At 41.3% G+C, this 19427-nt stretch overlaps 1 long non-coding RNA gene across 1 annotated transcript in view; it reads left to right on the top strand.

The window, feature by feature from the left end:
- Nucleotides 1-18515, top strand: part of LOC144589556 (uncharacterized) — a 73571-nt gene extending 55056 nt beyond the window's left edge. The window contains exon 2 of the long non-coding RNA XR_013545726.1: nt 14088-18515. This is a non-coding gene — a long non-coding RNA (uncharacterized LOC144589556). The remainder of the gene's footprint in view (nt 1-14087) is intronic.
- Nucleotides 18516-19427: the final 912 nt, after the last annotated feature.

Genomic DNA, 19427 nt, shown 5'->3' on the forward strand with positions numbered 1-19427 from the left:
CAAGGCTATAAACAATCAGCTTCAGAATAAAATAAATTAAATTAAAATAAATTAGATCACTAAAGATGGCAACAGCAGTATGAAAAATGGTGAATGCAATTAAACTGGAATACTTTATCTGTCTCAGTTGCAAAAGAAAATCTGAATAAATGATCCTTGCATCTCTTCTTGAAGGTCAAGCATGAGAGGACTGCCTTTTAACCTGTGACTAATCTCTCTGTAGCGTTGATACTGGGCACCATAAAGGTTTATCCATATACCACTTTTTAACCTTTAATCATTCTTTTTGTAGCATTGGTACTAGGCACCATACATTTATGTGTTTATCTGTATACCTCTTTTCATATGGAAGGTTCTCAAAAGCTGTTTGCAAAAGTACAATCAGATTTATAGGCATGTCACTTTGCCATCGTGGTGACAGACCTCCCAGAAATAATATCTATCCATTGGAGAAGATATCTTCTGACTGTTGTTATAGAATTAGCCTAAGAGAATCCCTGATGCAAGAAAAATGAGCCTCTTCGAAAAGTAGCCAGTCCTTAGTATGTGTTTTTAATGGGCTGTGGGTGTGTGGGTATGTGGACAAACATTGTTTTGGGACCACTGTTCTGAGATTTACAAGTCCTAGCTTTGTTGTTGCCTGTAGCTTAGTGTGCAGATCAGAGAGGCATGAAGACTGGACACCCTCGATCCAAGATAAAGGGCTTTCTTGTTATAAGCTCATCCCAAGATGGGAACCCTTAACGAATCAAAGTATCAACATGTAACAACGTAGAAGAGGTGTGTTGCAACCTTTGTTTTACAATGAGACTTTTAGGCATCATTGCACCATCCATTTGCCGGCAATAGATAATTGCAGATTACATGTCATGGTTGCATGAAGACACTCAGGAGAATGTCACCTATCTTGCCACCTTTTCCCTAGTCATTTTAAAAGCTTTAGTTTGTTAGTTCTTTAGCTGCCTAAGAGTACATACAGTCTAATAATAGATATGCTTTGGCTCTTTAAAAGAAATCAAGCAAAGTAACTGGCTCAGGTAAAGTCATCGGAATAAGCGAGTAATGTAAACTGAATGACAGATGTTTAAACAACATAAATCCACATGCGTTCCTTTTATAACTCTTTTCTAAAGTTAGCCCACAGTTGTACTAACTACCAATATATGCATCAGGTCCTCTGTGCAACTAAATAGGGCTAACTTGGATGACACTCAGTTTGCATCCACTCAAGGGAGTCCTCAGAGGAGTGTCCAGTTCACAGATCTTAAAAACATAGAGCTGAGGGCTGGCTTGGAGTTAACCAGCAACAGCTAGCACAGGGAAGCAAACGGAGCAGGTACAGGGCTGACTTGGTCACCATTTATGCATTATGGTGACATATTTACATTTCTATTTATTTTTTTGTCACTAGAATATACTGAATAGTTGTATCTGTGTAAATGCAATGACACAACTCAGAGTGGTGCATAGTTGTTACTAAATGAGTTCCTTAAGAAATTGCTAGATGTGTGTCTAGCCACCCAACTGGCATACCAATAGCAAATCAGTCAGGGACTCACTAATTAATAGCTATTCACTGCTCCAAGTCACATCATTGCACTTATGCAGGCATAAATATTCAACTGGATTCTGGCCTGCAATTATTTCTATATTTGCACTACTCATGAAGATCTGTGTCATCTTTTGTCTTGCATTTTTGGAATGTATTAATTCTTCTTTGGCAATGCATGAGAGGACATGCTACAAGATAACCACGGCTGAATGACAATCATTTAGCCCGAAATGTTTCCTTTAACAACTGAAACACTGACCACATTTATGCTTACATAAGTGAAATAGTGTAGGTTTTGGTGGCAAATTGTTGCTTATTAATGAGATGTAAGTTGTGTTCCTGGACATGTGCTCGATCACACAATCCTGTGTGTGATGAGGAACATAGCTAGTACCTTGTTAATAAGTGGCAGTTTGCCATTGCAACTTACATCATTTTATTAAGGAAATGTAAATCACTAGTATTCTGGCCATATATTTGTAAAGGCAGCAGGTATCATCTTTTATTTATTTATTTATTTATTTATTTATTTATTTATTTATTTATTTATTTATTTATTTATTTAACTTATATGCCGCCCACTCTACCCAAAGGTCTATGGGCGGCTTACAACAATTAAAATAAAATAAAAAGTTAAAACAATTAAAATACAATTAAAATAGATACTCTAAAATTGCCATCAGGACCCACAGTTGATATTCTTTCAATTAAAAGCCTTCTGGAACAGGAAGGTTTTGACCTGGCACCTAAATGTCATCAGTGTTGGCGCCAGACGAATCTCAATTGGGAGAGCATTCCATAGTCTGGGGGCAGTTGCCGAAAATGCCCTTTGTCTACAAGCCATCCCTTTTACCTCTTTGAGCGATGGTTCTTTCAAAAGGGCCCCCTGGCTAGATCTTAACTGCTGGGTAATCTCATATGGAAGGAGGCGCTCCTTCAGGTATCCAGGGCCCAAGCCGTTTAGGGCTTTATAGGTCAAAACAAGCACTTTAAATTGGGCCCAGGCAGCAACTGGTAACCAAAGTAATTTAACCAGAACCAGCTTAAAATGTCCCCTAGCAGATCCACCACTCACGAGCCACGCAGCTTGATTCTGGACCAGTTCAAGTCGCTGGACCATCTTCAAAGGCAGCCCCATGTAGAGTGCATTGCAGTAATCTATGCAAGATGTTACCAGTGTGTGTGTAACTGTCATGAGATTATGCTTGTCCAGGTAGGGCTGTAGCTGGTACAATTTCTGCAGCTGAAGGAAGGCGCCCCTGGCCACCGAGTCCACCTGGGCTTCCAGAGCTAGACTGGGGTCCAGGAGCACCCCCAGGTTGCGGACCCTGTCCCTTAGGGGGAGTGTAACCTCATTCAGGGCAGGAAAATGGCCCTACAGCGTGTCCGACAAAGCACCCACTAACAGCACTTCTGTCTTGTCTGGATTGAGTTTCAATTTATTAACCCTCATCCAGTCCATTATCAGGTTCAGACACGAGTTCAGCACAGAAACCGTCTCACCTGGATTGGTGGAAAATGAGAGGTAGAGCTGAGTATTGTCAGCATATTGCCGACTCCTCAGCCCAAACCTCCTGATGACCAGAAGTTTCATGTAGATGTTAAACAGCATGGGGGGCTGTAATGAGCCCTGAGGAACCCCATGACATAAATGCCATGGGGCAGAGCAACTGTCCCCCAGCACCACCCTCTGGACACAGTCAGCCAGGAAGGAGTGGAACCACCGTAAAGGAGTGCCCCCAACTCCCAACCCAGCCAGCCTATCCAGAAGGACACCATGGTCGATGGTGTCAAAAGTCGGTGAGAGGTCCTGGAGTATCAACAGGGTCACACTCCCTCTGTCTCTTTCCCGGCAAAGGTCATCGTACAAGGCGACCAAGGCAGTCTCAGTACGAAAACCTGGCCTGAAACCTGATTGAAATGGATCCAGAAAATCCATTTCATCCAGCAGTGGCTGGAGTTCCCTGGCCACAAACCACTCCAACACTTTGCCCAAATAAGAGAGGTTAGCCACTGATCGGTAGTTAACCACCAGCCTTGGGTCCAGGTTAGGCTTTTTAAGGAGTGGTAGAATTACTACCTCTTTCAAAGTGGTAGCGACCACTCCCTCTCACAGCCTCCTGGACCCAAGTGTAACCCCCCCGGCAGATCTTCCAATTAGGCAAGATGGGCAAGGGTTGAGCAGAGTGGTGGTAGAATGGACAAATCCAAGCACCCTGTCCACATCCTCAGGTCTCAACAATTGAAACTCATCCATTAATATTTGATCTAAGCATGGCACACTGGACATACTGATTTTGCAGTAACGGTGGAGTCCAACCCACTGCGAATCTGATCAATTTCCCCCTCAAAATGAATGGTAAATTCATCACAGCGAGCTGATGAGCAGTCGGGGACCTCCACTGGATTTCCCGGTTGAAGAAGATCCTGGACTACCTGAAACAGTTCTGTTGGACGACATTCTAAGGAAGCAATACAGCTGGAGAAATATTGCCATTTCGCCAGCTGTATTGCCATGATATAGGCCCGACAATGGGCTCTAAGTCATATTTGATCAGACTCCCAGTGGGACTTCCTCCACCTGTGCTCCAGCCGTCTCCCCTCTCGCTTCATCGCCCTCAGTTTAGAAGTATACCAAGGAGCTATCTGGGCTCTGTGTGTAGGGAGAGGGCACTTAGGCACGATCATGTAAACCACCCAGGTCATCTCCCTATTCCATAGGGTGATCTGAGCTTTGACAGGAGCGCCAACCATATCAGACAAATAATCCCCCAGAGCATTCAGGAAACCATCCAGATCCATTAGTCTCCGAGGGCAGATCATCTTAATAGATCCTCCACCCTTGCAGAGGGAAGAAGAAGCTAATAGACTAAAATTGACTAGGAAGTGGTCTGACCATGACAATAGGGTCACAACCAGCCCCTCCACATCCAGACCACCATCTTCCAGTCCCATTGAGAAAAGCAAGTCCAAGGTATGGCCCTTCTCCTGTGTCGGGCCGATGACACATTGAGAGAGCCCCATGGTTGTCATGGCGGCCATGAAGTCCTGAGCCGCCCTGCCAAGGCAGCCTCGGCAAGGATGTTGAGGTCCCCCAGCACCAACAGCCTGGGAGTCCTCAACACCAGGTCCTAGACTACCTCTGTCAGCCCAGGCAGTTCAAAATGAGATAGGGAGGTCCTTGATAGAACTGATGTATCTTGCAAAATTCACTGATTAATTCGAGCACATCCATCAGGAGATCAGCGCCTTTTTCCATATAATATATCAAAAGCCAAAGAATATTCTCATTGGATTGCTGAAAGTTAAGTGGAATAGACAAACATAGTATTTCTGAAAAGGAAAAAAAATAAAGTGTTACAGAGACTGAACACAAGGCTGACAAGAAAGTCCTGTTGTAATTACACATTTGATAATGGACACTAAATTAATCACACTGCAATACTTACTAGATAAGCATTTGATTGTCAGCGCAATTTGTATATACTGTATAGTGCTTATAATTGCAACCAGAGTAGGGCTTCCTCTGTGTAAAACTGATCCTGTGCTGATATAAGACCACTGCAGAAAGATCCATGTGAGCAAAACTAATACTTTTGCACTTCTTTTATAACGCACAGTCCAAGTTTTTGGGTTTTTTTTTACTTCTGAAAACTTTCTTGGTGCCATTCATGTCATTATCCAACACAGAAACCAACCACAATATTTTTGCTTCATCTCACCCTCAACAGACCATCTTTGTCTGACAGCCTCGAAACTAGCTAGCAGGACTCGTTGCTTTCCAGGGGTTTCCCACAAAATGTCTATTCATTTGTTTGCCTTTCCTTCACTTGCCATCAACAACATCATTGTTGAATTGAAGGCTGCTTAAGCTGAGACAGAGTTTTTCATCTCTGTCTTGGTTTAAGCACAGAGAAGACTCTGATGTTCAGGCTGTGACCGTTTGAGACCCAATTCATTTCATTCTGGCTTGGGCAGTTCACTAAATGTGCTATCTTCTTTACTTTTGTTCAAGAAAAAATAATTCCTTTCACACCCTGAGAGATAATGTTGGAAAAAATCGCCATTTTACATGGCAGCTCCCAGTGGGCACAGAAAAGTGAGTTTTCCAGCCTCTATGGAAAAGCCAGGCATTCTCCATTAACTGTAGCTTATGGTGCAGCCATCAGAGCACCATTTACTTCAGAGCCACTACCATGACAATTACTTCAGGTATGGAGTATGTCCTGTCTTTTGTGTTCCACATGCAGTTTCTCTGACAACTTCATCCCAGAGAGATGGCAAGTTCACTAAGGCCTGGCCTGCAGTATCTTACTTGCTCATCCCCACATAAAATGTGACTGCTCCGTTTCCTGCACACTGGAAGCATGGAAGAACTGAAGGTCATGTATCAGATATAGTGGGCCTTGGGTCAAGGGCCAAGCAGATTGAGTGGTGCCACTGAGGCTTTGCTGAAAGGAGGAAACGACAGTCTGTGCTAGCAGGGAGTAGGAGTGTACACAGAGATTAAAGGAGAGAAAATGATGTCCTATACTGAGGAACCCTGTTGATCCTTCAATTCCAGTGTTGCCAGCTCACATTGGCAGTGACTCTCCAATGTCTCTGGCAGGATTCTTTTCTGTTCCTACTTGAAAATCCCTAGTATTGTCTGGTGACCTCCAGACATAGGAGATTATATCTCCCATTATTCCCAGCTAACATGAACTTCACCAAATTATCACAAGCAAGCCACCAGTACACTATGCCCCACATTCAATAGGACAATAATATTGCTCAGAAAAAAGGAATGACTACCAAATCGAAACCAATCCATTCTATTTATTTATTTATTTATTTATTTATTAAAGACCAGGAAGTCAATTTTACACAATGCTGAAGAAAACAGTGTGCTTTGTTTTCTAAAAGCATTCTAGTTTTCTATTGTTATATCAAGCACTTTTCAAGTATAAGCACTTTCTCAGAGGCTAGTTACTTTTTTGTCTCTTCAATGAGGAATGTTCTCTCCAAAGATATTTTTTCATTCATGAGGCAAAAAATAGCTGTTTTCTCTGATGAGTAGTTCTTACTCTTGAAAGTTGTTATGTATGAAAATAGAATAGAATCCTTTTGAAAATAAGCTGTATTTTTTTCCCCAGCACTTTGTGCTATTTACCTGTTTGGAAGAAACCCAATTGTTAAAGGGGCAACTATACTGGCAAGGTGAATCAGAGGGATTCAACTTTGCATCAGCTTGATTCACAGTCCCTTTTACAACTGAGTTTATTCCTTTGATACCATCTCCCTGCTGACCCCCAGGTTTCCTTTTATGGTCTACTGCCAAGCGGCTTGTTCTGTTTAAAAGGTTGCATGGTGGTAGGGGAAAAGGGACAGTTTCCCAAAGTTCTTCATAGACATACAAACATACAAATGTACACACATACCATGGAAAACATTGTAGTCTGCTTGCGTTTATCGCTGTTGTTTGAATTTTATATCCATTTTAATCTTCTTCAGTTTTGTTTGCGCAAAGGTGATCTAGCGCTAAATGCAAGTAGCAGTGCTACAGTGTGTTATGCTTACTGTGCAGCATCCAGCTATGTCTGTCATTCCTGTTTACTAAATTGGAGCTGGGGAGGGAGGATACACTTCCTGCCACAAATGTTGAGAGGAGGGAGTGAAGATTTGGTTCCCCTCCTTTCTCAGCCCCACTCAGAACAGAAATGATTCTTCCTGCATGGCTAACTTGTTTTTGAGGGTGGGGTTTGCCAGTGATAGCACTTGACGTGAAGGAGGGGCAATTTCCATTCTTACCGTGTCTGGGGAAGGAAGAGGCAAGCATAATTTTATAAACAAAAAAATGAAAATGTAATTAATAAAATTGTTAGAAAGCTGCTCCTATGTAGTGCGCTAGCCTAGGGCCCAAAGTAGTGGATTCAAATTAGCAGACAGGAGATTTTGCCTAAATATTGGGAAGAACGTCATGACAACAAGAGCTGTTTGACAATGAAGTGGACTGCCTCAAAGGATCACACATTTTCCTTCACTGGATGTTTTTAAACAGAGGTCATATGACTACCTGTTGGGCCTACAGTTCCCTGCTTCACCAGGGGCCAGACTCAATGGCTCTTAGGGTCTCTTCCAGCTCTACAACTCTATGAGTCTATGAAAATGCAACCACAGCACATGCTGCACAGTAAGCATAGCAGATAGTTTGGCTTCGAGATCATGGCCCAGTTCAGATTTGATAAGTAAACATGGTTTAGAAAATATGTCATGGCAAAACTTGAGCTTGTGTGTTACCCTTCTCTTTCATTAATATAATTCATATTTAATATAGAAGTAATATAATTATTATATGCAATAATATATGTAGCATGATACAAATAGTAGAAGCAATAAAATATAATACAATTTGTAATAGAATATAATTAATGTAATATCATTAATGAAGTGGCTGGAATCTTGTTCATGGAGCTCAGTGTGCATAAGGCTGATTATGTCCTCAGCCATAGATTTTAATCTTTCATTAAAAGTTTCCCATGCTCTCCTCCCCACCCTCCAAGTTCTGAGGCACCCTGGGGATTCATTTTGTCTTGGGGAAGCTTAAGTCAAAAGGAATCCTTAGGGAGCCTTGGAACCTAAGTGGGAAGGAAACTTTTAATTAAAGTGTGAGGCTGAACTTTGCGCGTGCGGAGCTGCACGATTGCATCGTGTGTTCGAGCTGAATGATTTGCAAGTTCACCCATTACCCTAGAGCCAATTCTAAATTAAATTTTTTTTGTATGCATGTGATAGCTTTTCTGTGAGTACTGGAGATGCAAAACAAGGAAGCTACTATGGCTTGTTGCCATTGTGTTTTTCTTTGGCCCCCATCCTTTTTTGGATTTCAAAGAGCCATTTGCTTTCCTGCCAGGCCTTTTGTTTCTACACGAGGAAAAGGGGACAAAGGGAAATCATCAACTTTTTGTATGCATGTTGCATTTTTTTCAGATGATATTATTATTGTGAAACCATCCAAACCAGAACGAGCAGTGGGATGAGACAAGATGGTTATTTTGTTTAGTATTTTTCTAAAATGCTATGAAGCGCATGACAGAGGTTACTGAAAAAACATTTCTGCATAGCAGAGGCTTTGCAGGGATTGGGAGAAAGTGGCTGAAAATGTGATCTTCACCTGACTTGATAATTTTGCACAGCATGCGTAGAGCCTATGGGTTGCACCAACATGGAGATCTTCCGGTACATGGTCTGACTGGTATGGTAAGCAGCCCACAAAAAAACCCTGCTGTTCTCATGTGGAAAGAGAGATCTTTTTGAGAACTGTGTCTCAAGAGGCTATATTCTTCCAGTCTCTTCTGAATATCCTAGGAGGCCTAACAAATTTTAATAAGATCTATCTTTTGTTTCCTCTCCATGATTGGTTGTTACCTTCAGATAAGCATTATTCCCCTAGGAAACACCCATGCTTCAGGACATTTGGTGATCACTTACCTAAAAAGAATTCTTCTACCCTGGCTATTTAATGTCATTTGGTAAAATCTGGGAAAAGACTGTCACATATCTCTATACTAGGCATGGTTTCTTGCTCCTAAGAAGGCTGCAGAATAATTGGCCCAAATACCTGGGATTCCTTCAGTCAACAATTCCATTCTCTCCCCTTTCCATTTTCTTTTAACATCTGGTGGCTTTGAAGTCTCTTGTTTACATTGGATTTTATCAGATGTTTCCAGTTTCTTTTGTTTTTGGAAAAGAGGCCTCTCAGAAGCTACAGAGAGCTGCTGCCAGAAAGAACAATGCTGGTTTAGATGGTCTGACCATTAAGAAGTGGCTTTTTATATTCTTAGATCAATGACTGAGTATATCCTAGGAAAGAGATTCCAGAAAATGACAGCCACTACACTGGAATATCTTCTCCCAGCAGCCACTCATCTAAACTTGAAAGAAATCTCTGGTCAGTCTACAGTGGGGTCTTGACTTGAGAACTTAATCCGTATTGGAAGGCGGTTCTCAAGTCAAAAAGTCTGTAAGTCAAGTCTCCATTGACCTACAGTGCATTGAAAACCGATTAATCCCGTAACAGGCCGTTTTTGTTCCATTTTGGTTTTTTTCTGGTCTGTAATTCAAATCTCAGTCTGCAAGTCAAACCTAAATTTTGCGGCCAGAGAAGTCTGTAACTCAAAAAGTCTGTAAGTCAAGCCGTCTGTAAGTCAAGGGTCCACTGTATTTGAAAATAAAAGTTGGTCCTCTTTGGCTCTGCTCAGTTCTTTACCTTTTGTGCAGACTTTCGTCGGTAATGGAACCATATTCATGAAATGTTACCAGTCCCTTCTGGATCAGCAACTGCAACTAATCCAACAAAATGTCATCTTGTGTAGACACTGGACAACAGACAAAATCTTCTGACTGAATATGCAAGGATACAAAGAAAATTGCTGGGTTTTCTTTGAGCTACTGAGGAGGTTGGAAAGTATTGGAGTTTGCAAAAGGTACAGGAAATATAGGCAATCTCAGTTCATCCGAAACTCTAACCCTAACCATCCGCTGGAATTCCCATGGGATCAGAAAATAGATCAGGAAGTACTGAATGTTTGTTTGCTTGCTTACTCCTAATGTATGAAGATTAATTAAAATGTATCTGTAGCCTATAGTATCATTTTTAGTGACTATGTCACGATCCAGGAGTCCCAGCTTCTGAATCTTGGATGCAAGATTCAGAAGCTGAGGAACCACTAGTGGCAACAGAGGAGGCAACAGGAACAGACATCACTAAGGAACTAAGGACCCTGGTTCTGAAAGACCAGAAACCCTTGAGCCTGAAATTTTCATATCTGAGAATCATTGAGACCTGACGAATATTGGTTTCTCAGAGCCCAGCCCCAGAAATGGGCAGTTGTCTGAGAATGTCATCATACTTGCAACTAGTGCACCAATGCCAGCTACATACCTCTAGTGATGTTTTGGAAAGACAAAGGGTGAGTGAAGTTGCACACTCCTTTTAGGTACCTTCAAGTCCTATTCTGCTATTAAACAGAGTCATCGAATGAAAGAACTATCTGCTTAAGGCTTTTCACTCTGTGGAAAGCAGTGGAGCCTCAAAGAAGTGGAATTGGGCAAGAGCAATAAAAGGCCTCAGCTGAGCTTTGGACTTCACTAAACCCAAATACTTGCTTCCAGGTGGAGCCCTGTCTGGTCTTGCCATGGTGCCTTGTTGGCTTCTGCTACTGGCTACAAGATGATATACTTCCCTAATCAGCAGGGAGAACGCTGCAGTTAGGCCTGGAATATTCACGTTTCCAGAGCCTCTAGGCATCTCCACACAGGGGTTTCCTCCACCCAACCACATTTCCCAACAGTGAAGAGAGATAAGAAGAAAGGAAGTAAGGCCCTGATTCATAACAGTGGGGATGGGGAGGGGATTAAGTGAGCACCGAAGTGAAGAGTGGGGAAGATGTGGTAAGAGAAGGAGATGTTGAGTACAAATGGAAAAAACAAAAAGGGAGAAATCAAAATGGATCTGGAACATGATGGGAATTAAGACATTTCTTTTTAATCTTTGTGAAACTGAGTATTTTTGCCAGTTGTTAAGATACCAGTGCTACCGAGAGCTAGCTACTGTACTAAGAGCAGTTTAGGGCCCCTAAATTACAATTTATTGTTTCTTTCCCTCCTCCCTTGGGTCCTTTTTGGCATAATCTCTTTGGCAAAGAAATCTTAATCCCAGAGTCACTAATTATGGTCGTTGCAATATCTGATTCATGAAATCAATGTTTCCCTGTTTGCAGGGAAATAGGGATGTCTCATCAAAGATCAATTGTAGGTGTTGAAATAAGTCTGGTGTGTGATCTGCACAACAAAAAGTTGACACAGGTGATTAAGATTGCTTCTGGTGTTTGCAAATGTTCACAGTGCTGTATGGCAACCAGCTATTATGACAAAGAAAGGTTATCTCCAATATCTGGAGGTGTGGCAAGCTTGTTGGCAAAGCCAAGGTTGCTTCATGCTGAAATCCTGCACCCCTCCCCCGTCTTTAGGGCAAGCATATCAATTCCTGACATGAATGTATTGCCCTGATGTGACCCCTAAGATCCCAGCTTCAGCTTTGGTATGGCGTGACCCAATTTGTGGAGTTTTCTCCGATAATGATCTCCTTATACAGCTGCACTGAGCCCTGGCAGAAATTCAGAGGAACCTTCAGTGAAAACTTCCCTTAATCCAGATGAATAAGGGCTTTATGAAATAGCAGATAAGTGCCCATCTGTACAATGGACTGCATTTTCATTCTCCCACAAAATTCTTTGCTTGTTTCCTGACATCTCCTTTTTTACAATCGCTTCCTCGCCTTGTATCCTTTCTGATAGACCAGTTCTTCTGAGCTTCTTCGCTTACCTGCTGTGATGTCTCTGTGGACTTTAGTAGGTCGTGGACCCAGAACCGCATGGTGTAACATCCGATTTGTTCCCTCTTCTTTCTATAATATTAAATACTAAGGAAACCACAGCTAGTATTGACTACAGATGGCATTTTGGGTAACTGCAGTGGTATTGTCGTTAATCAAGCAACAGTACTAAAGGTGACAGACAGCATTGTGTGCTGATTTTGAGGATCTAAACAAATTCCTTCTGTCAGTTTAATCCTTTCAAGTCATGGAGGTTGTGTACTGCTCAATCTACCCTGATCTCCCATTTATCTGCATTTCAGTCAACACAGAATTGTGACTTAAACAGGAATGGGTCAGGCAGAACCGGTTCCAGGTTTAAGGGGAGCTTAGGAAAAGTGCCATGACACACATGTCCTGCTTCATCAGTTAGCCCCCCTGTTACAGACTTAGTTGGTAGATGGACAAGGAAAATTTCCAGGATTTGGTGCAATGGTAATTCATTGAAGACAATGTGAGATATTAAAATGGCTGCCACCAGGTAAATCCATAGTTTGGGGCAAGCATCAGTACTACTGGATACCCCAACAACATTCAGAGTGAAAGCTTCCAGAGGCAGCTTTACCAGGTCACACCAGGCAGCTTTACCAGGTGGTGTGGGGGTGGTGAAGGGTGCTATAATGTGTACAGTGGTGCCCCACATGACAATGATAATCCGTTCCGTGAAAATCGCTGTTTAGCGAAATCATCGTCATGCGAAAATCACTTCCCCATTGGAATGCATTGAAACCCATTTAATGTGTTCCAATGGGGGAAATACCTCGTCGTTTTGTGAAGATCACCCATAGGGCAGCCATTTTGCGAGCGCTGATCAGCTGTTTTAAATCGCTGTCTTGCGAATAAATGGTCCGCGAAGCACGGACCAAATTATCATTCAGCGAAATTCCCCCATAGAAATCACTGTTTTGCGAAGCAAAATGGTGGTCGCAAAACATTGTCATCATGCGGATTTGTCGTTTTGAGGGGTAATCGTCTTGCGAGGTACCACTGTATTTTCATATGCTGCTTAATGGTAAAGAATAAACGTAATTTTTATTTATTTATTTATTTATTCGATTTTTACCCCGCCCCTCTAGACGTCTACTCGGGGTGGCTAATGGTAAAGAATAAATAGGAAATCTGCCACACACTGAGACAATGAAATCTTTAAGCCATTTAAAAGTCCTTGGGTTAACACAGGTGTAGCCACTAATAGCATTATTAAAATCCAAACATTTCATGGGAAAGCACATGTTAAATGGTAGTAGTGCTGAAAGGCTTAAGGAACACAGCAAACTGGGGTGGGGAGGGTAGTGTCTTCAGTGCAATTTCTTATTGGCTCTGGGCATGTAGTATAGCATAGCTAAGTAGCTTAAACCACTGAGTGCTACTGGCAGGGACATGTGACACTGCTGGAAGTGGTATTATGCAACCATCTTTGACCAAAAGCAGTCTATCAGAGCAAAGGGAATTGAGATTTCCCTTAGACATTGCCAACCATTCTGAGCTTTCCCTCAGGCTGTTAAGAATCTGCTCCAGGTGTAGACATTACATCGTGAAAGTATGCTTCTTAAAATTGTAACTCTACAAATCCTTTAGCTAGCACAACCCATTACCATATTGACTGGGGGAATTCTGGAAGATACAGTCCAAAAAAAGCAACTTTCCTAAGTTCTTGAAATAACTAGTGAGAACTCCAGCTTTTGGCTTTAAGCAAAAAGCTTTTCATGGACAGAGAGGTTCTTAAGATGCTCTCCAGAGCGACAGATCTATTTATAAATGTCTGGGCAACTGCAAATAGATCAACCAGCCTACAGGAGAATATAGGAGTGATTTCAGCTAGAACTCCTCCTAAAGATAATTTCAAACATGGCAATCCTTCCATATTTACCACACCACACCATGTTGCACGTGTCCTCAGGCCTTATATGCACACATTCATTCATTATTTCTCTACCATTAAATTTTATTTCTGCTCAAAGCCATCCAGTCAGAGCACAGCAAAACAATAAGTGAGATTATCAAAAAACAACCATAAAGCCATGTTAAACTATAAAGCTGTAGCCAAAATTTTCCAGCACACATATGCACAACTTCACAACATAGGCCTTGAGCATCCTAACCTATTATCTCATCCCCCAGGTGGCTGGAGGAAGTTGAAAGCTGTACCAGTCCAGCGTGGCTGAAGGACACCAAGTTGGGAACGGCTGTCAGACATAATAGTCCACATGTGGCTTGCACGCTCATTTCTGCACAGATGTGTTTCTCATATCAGATTCCCACCTGCCCCTGCTCCCCGCCATAGCGTATCAATGCTGCAACTCAAAAAAAATTTTTGCTGGAAAAAATCACAGCAAGTCTGTCCACCTGGGTTTTTACTTTGCTTTCTGATCTGCAATTAATAAACACAAGATCAAAAGTCTGGAATACTGTATCTTATTTCCATTTGCTTTCCAGACCTTCAGAAAGGCCAGGCAGATGTTTTAATTCACTGCGTAAAAGCATGTGCAAGAGGGGGGGGCACAAATGTAGTTAAAAAAGAAAAATGGAAAGGAAAGAGTTCAGGCACGCAGGACTGACCTCCTCCTTCGAGTATGCTTTCATACCGCATGCAGTTGTCATTCCTCTAATTTTCTTCCAACAGTCATCTGGGATTCTTTAAAGCGAGCCCACATTGCTCTCCATAACTGTAATGTAGATATGTATATACTATGTGTAACAATTCCGCATTTTGAAACTTCAAAGCTTTTTCTTAAATAAAGATTACTACTTGGAGAAAAAGCCATTGGGAAAAATGTAGTAATACACCAATACACCTGTGATTACTTAGCAGTTTCTCATCAGTCTAGTGGTTTGAGAAATTGTGCAACGAAAGGGGGGGGGGCATAAATAAGCTTTATTTTCAAGATCCTTTTGTCTCTCAATCTCTCTCTCTCTCTTTGTAAGGAAGGTCATTAAAACGGTTTGTATTCATTCCTCATTTAAAAAAAAAAAACATACTCCAGCACTTAAACTTCTTTAGGAACTTTTAGATTGTATAAGCACTGACATCTGGATTGCTAAGACAATTGTCCATAGCCTAAAAAGACTTATGCATTTGCATCCTGATTTTAGCACCCAGGGTGTACTGAGTTTAAGCTGAAACCGTATGCATGCCTTCTCTGCGCCCATTTCAATCTGACCTCCTGCCTGGATTTGACGCTGAACTGGTCCTGGGTATCTTGATGGCCTTGAGTATTGCTGCCGAGGTACTTTGGGGGAGTGTGTTGCTTTTAATTCTCCCAGACCTCTCGGCAGGCACGCAGGCCACTGGACATGGTATGTTGCCAAGACTGTATGTACAACTTGGGAACTGGAAGTACAGAGAATAAGCAATTATTTATTTATTTCTATTCTTACCTAAAGGATTAGTTCCATGAACTGGCACTCTAGAATTTCCCCTTGCCCCTGTGTTATCTGTGTTATGATATCCTGGAGGGCCCCATTTTTTCTTATTATTAAACTTCTATATAATTTTGCTATTTAACCTCTCTATCAAGGCTGGGCAAGTTCTATGTATCTGGGAACTAAACTCCCTGGACCTTTCATAGGCTGCATCCATTAGAATTATTTGGTATTTATACTAGCAGAGGGTGGTGACACAATGCTGAGCTTGTGGCACTTGAAGAAGAACTGCCACTCCGGAAAAGGGTATTAGACAACAAGGAATGGAACACAATTTTTTAAAACCAAGAAAATGTATAAGCTTGGCCTCACAGCTCATCTCCATTTGTGTCAGTCTGCTCAAGCAGACATGATGGAGAGTATCAACTTGGGCTACTGCTGCTATCTTGAAAAGGAAGAAGGGGGGGGGGAATGAACGTGACCTCAGAGGAAACAGGAAAGGAGAAAACCTAAGAGTTCTAGTCTTCACATAATGAAAAAAACAAGTTGGGGGGATCTGAGCATATATAATGGGGTGGAAGAGAGCCAAAAAAATTCCTGAATCCTTAAAATACAGAAGTAATCTCAGTGCATGCTTCTTGGGTCTCAGAACTGTTTAGACAGCCCGTTCTTGGATGGCTAAGGTGCTGTCTGAAAGAACAGACATGTTGTCCAGGAGTTCTCCTTGGTTCAGTTTTGGTAATGGAAGCCCAGGTGACATCAGTGGCATGGGTGGTATACCGCTCTCATCCATCCCTGAACAGATAGCTTAACCACTATAACCTCTCCTGTGAAAACTGTGTTTGTAGTATATTTTGAATGGGGATACTCTTGAAGGTGATGTGGAAATTTTGAAGCCAGGTCTCCTGAGTCCTTCTTTGTCTCTCTTTCCACTAAACTGTATTGGTTATCTCACCCTGGATAACAGAAGGAAGGAAATACTGTGAAGACTGCTGCTGTTCCTTGCATTAAGGGTAGACAAAGGGAAGCCACTGTGAGGCGATCATAATTATTCCTTCTACCTCTTGCATGAGCAGGGCTATGAGAAGTGCTAATATGGATCCGATTCATTGGCTTTAGAAACTCTAGCACTTATTGCATCTCATTTAATTTTTCTTCTGTCTCTCATTGTCCTGGTCCCAATTGTCACACTTTGACATGTGCTTTTCCTCATCCTAGAATTGCGGACTTTATTTTTAATTTTTTTAAAACTCCAGCCTATTTGCATAATTACACCATCTGCCTTCTGCATTAACCTGACTCCAGGGTTCTACAATGTATATTTAAAAAATAGATATGGGTGAATTGGCCTGTTTCTGCTCTGTGCTCCTTTTGTGTTTGTTCAGCCATAAATCTGCTACATCACCCTTAATTCATCTTTGTTTTTCATAAATCTGCATGAAAATTGCAATTTGAATACGTATTTACATGTTTCTCTATATATTTCCTCTGAAAATTCTTGTTTCTTAAATACATTTTTATTTTTATTTTAAATCTGAGAAATGTGCCAAAACTTTTGGGAAGTATAAAAGACAGTGTGTGTCGAAATTATGGGCCACACACCAGCCCAGGAGGTACAGGTCATTCCATACTAGAAGTCTCAAGGATCAGATTACTCACATTTCTATTTGGAATTGATGTATGAATTGGTGTCTGAGCTCATAAAAGAGTCCCCACCTTTTTGCAGGTTTCTGTCAACAGAACAGAGAAATCAGCAAGATATGCAGGTGAGCTGTTGCTATGCTGTTACAAAATCCATTAAAAATTGCTTACCTTTGAAAATATTCCCACTAGGTTGAAAACAATTAAAAGAAAATTTGATATGATAGTAAGTTAGAAAAATAACTTCATTTTTCAAAGGCATACCAAAGGAATGTAACTAGGATCATGTTTTATTAGAAATTATGGAGTACTGTATATTCAAAAGGAAAACAATGTAAGGCAAAAGTAAGGGAATTAGCCAGTATTCTTCACATCTCTAGTTTTAGATAACTCAGTATACTGAAAGAAATTTTCTGAGATATAGAGGGTATCAAAGAGTTTCCTAGGATTATATTTCAACACATGTGTATTGATGGCTTGTGATCAGAGCAAGGGGGCACACTCACTCCCACACTGGACGGATGAGTGTCCCCCCCCAACACTTGGACAACAGTTTGCCATAACCCATATGGGATATCCAATATTAAAATGCTGTCCAATTACACATAAAAGGGAGGAAAGAAAAGGAAAAATGGCATGGAAGGATGATGTCATGACCAGTGATAAATTATCACTGATTAAAGTTGATTTGGGGGTGCAAGCAGTTTGTATACAATACAATGAGGTTGCATGCACCCTAAAAATCCCCCAAAGAAGCCTTTAATTGAGGGTGATTTGCTGCTGCTGCTGCCATCATCATTTGGCATGCAGAGCGGTGCAATGGAATTACAGCCATTGTTTTAAACATTAAATCGGTGACATTTATTCTGAAGAAAAAGCAGATGCAGCACTGAACTGGAATAAGTTCTTGATCTAGATTGGGACCACTTCTGTCCCCCCCCCCCCCGTTGCTCTTTGACCCAAAGACCATATCTTCTGCAAATATAATTTGTCTCTTGAAATTTGGTTATTCCGTTTTACATGCAGAGAAAAATGTAGAGAAATCTGCCCAGTCTTACTCCTTGCCTAGACAGGGAAAATTGTGAGTCTGGATACTTCATTACTAATGGAAACAAATACTGTATGTGTGGTGTGTGTGTATGTTTGTGTGTTCACTGTTTGTGGGCTTGTTCTTTCATATGTACATATATACAGTAGTATGTAGCTATATCTGAGTCTATTTGTCCATCTTTGAACAGCAGAAAAGGGAGGAATAATGAAAGATGCCAACAAAGAAAGTGACAAGTAGGAAGGGGCAGTCTGGGGGATAGGAAAAAACCCTCAAAATTTAGTAGCAGATACCAAGCATGCTCCCCACAGAGACCCAGTGTTAAAAGAAAAGCATGCAGGCTTGTAATTTTCCAATAGAAATATAAAAAACCAAATTGGTGGTTCCATAATATCCTAGAGTCTGGAAGTAGGGGAGGAACTTAAGGGCTTTAAATAGCATTATTACACCAGATTTATTGTAATCCACTTGGAGCATGTTTGTGGCTAGGAATTCTCAAAGTCTAAAAGGAAGAAAATAAAACTAAGCAAGAAAATATGGTGCCCAGTTACAAAGGTATGCTCAGTTTTCATAATTTATGCCAGCAAAAGAAATAAGCTTTTTCTGGCACAGTATATATTACTTGGGGACATAGGGTTTAAAATTATTTAGCACATAGTTCCAGTTAAGGAGGTTCAAAGGTTAAAATATCACAGAACGTTCTGGCTGGCACAGTGTTCAGGAAGACATTATACACATGCAGGCACACATATACACACACACACAAGTGTCAGTGTGGGCACACATTTTCTTTGAAGTCTACAGAAAGGCCAATCCAAAGAAACAATAGGTGATTATAGTAACCTGAAGCTCCTCTAACGAAAAATGTGATTCATATGCTTGAAGCAAATACAGCTTAGGATCCCCTCCCAATATGCTATCATGATCCATGTCAAGTTGACCTAGGTTGAAGTTTAACATATTGACTTCTTAGGGTTTGTTCCTATGAAAATGTCCTCCCTACAGCAGCTTGCTGTGTGCTGAAAGCTTGGGTTGGTTCCCAGTCAGCCTGAAGCCAATGTCGTTCTGACCACCTTGCTCTGTGGCTGACCTGACATGAACCTTGGTTAAGTCACAGTCAGTGCAAAAAAGAATATTGATGAAATGATGCATTTAGTGGAAGTAACGGGGGGGGGGGATTGGGTATGAACTCAGGTAAGCTTGACCTAAGCCAAGACAGTATATTTATGTGAGGTGGGGAAAACGTCCTGGAGTTTGGGTGTTCTGGTGATAAATTTGCTTGTTTTCAGTTATCATAATTCATGTGATTGTTTGGTTGTCTGGAAGTATGAACACTTGTGGTTAGAAATAGAACTTTCTCATCTTAAAACAACATCTGTTGAAGACAAGTTGACCCATGATATGCTGAT

The sequence above is a fragment of the Pogona vitticeps genome, chromosome 5 (genome assembly GCF_051106095.1).
Source record: "Pogona vitticeps strain Pit_001003342236 chromosome 5, PviZW2.1, whole genome shotgun sequence".
Lineage (NCBI taxonomy): Eukaryota > Metazoa > Chordata > Lepidosauria > Squamata > Agamidae > Pogona > Pogona vitticeps.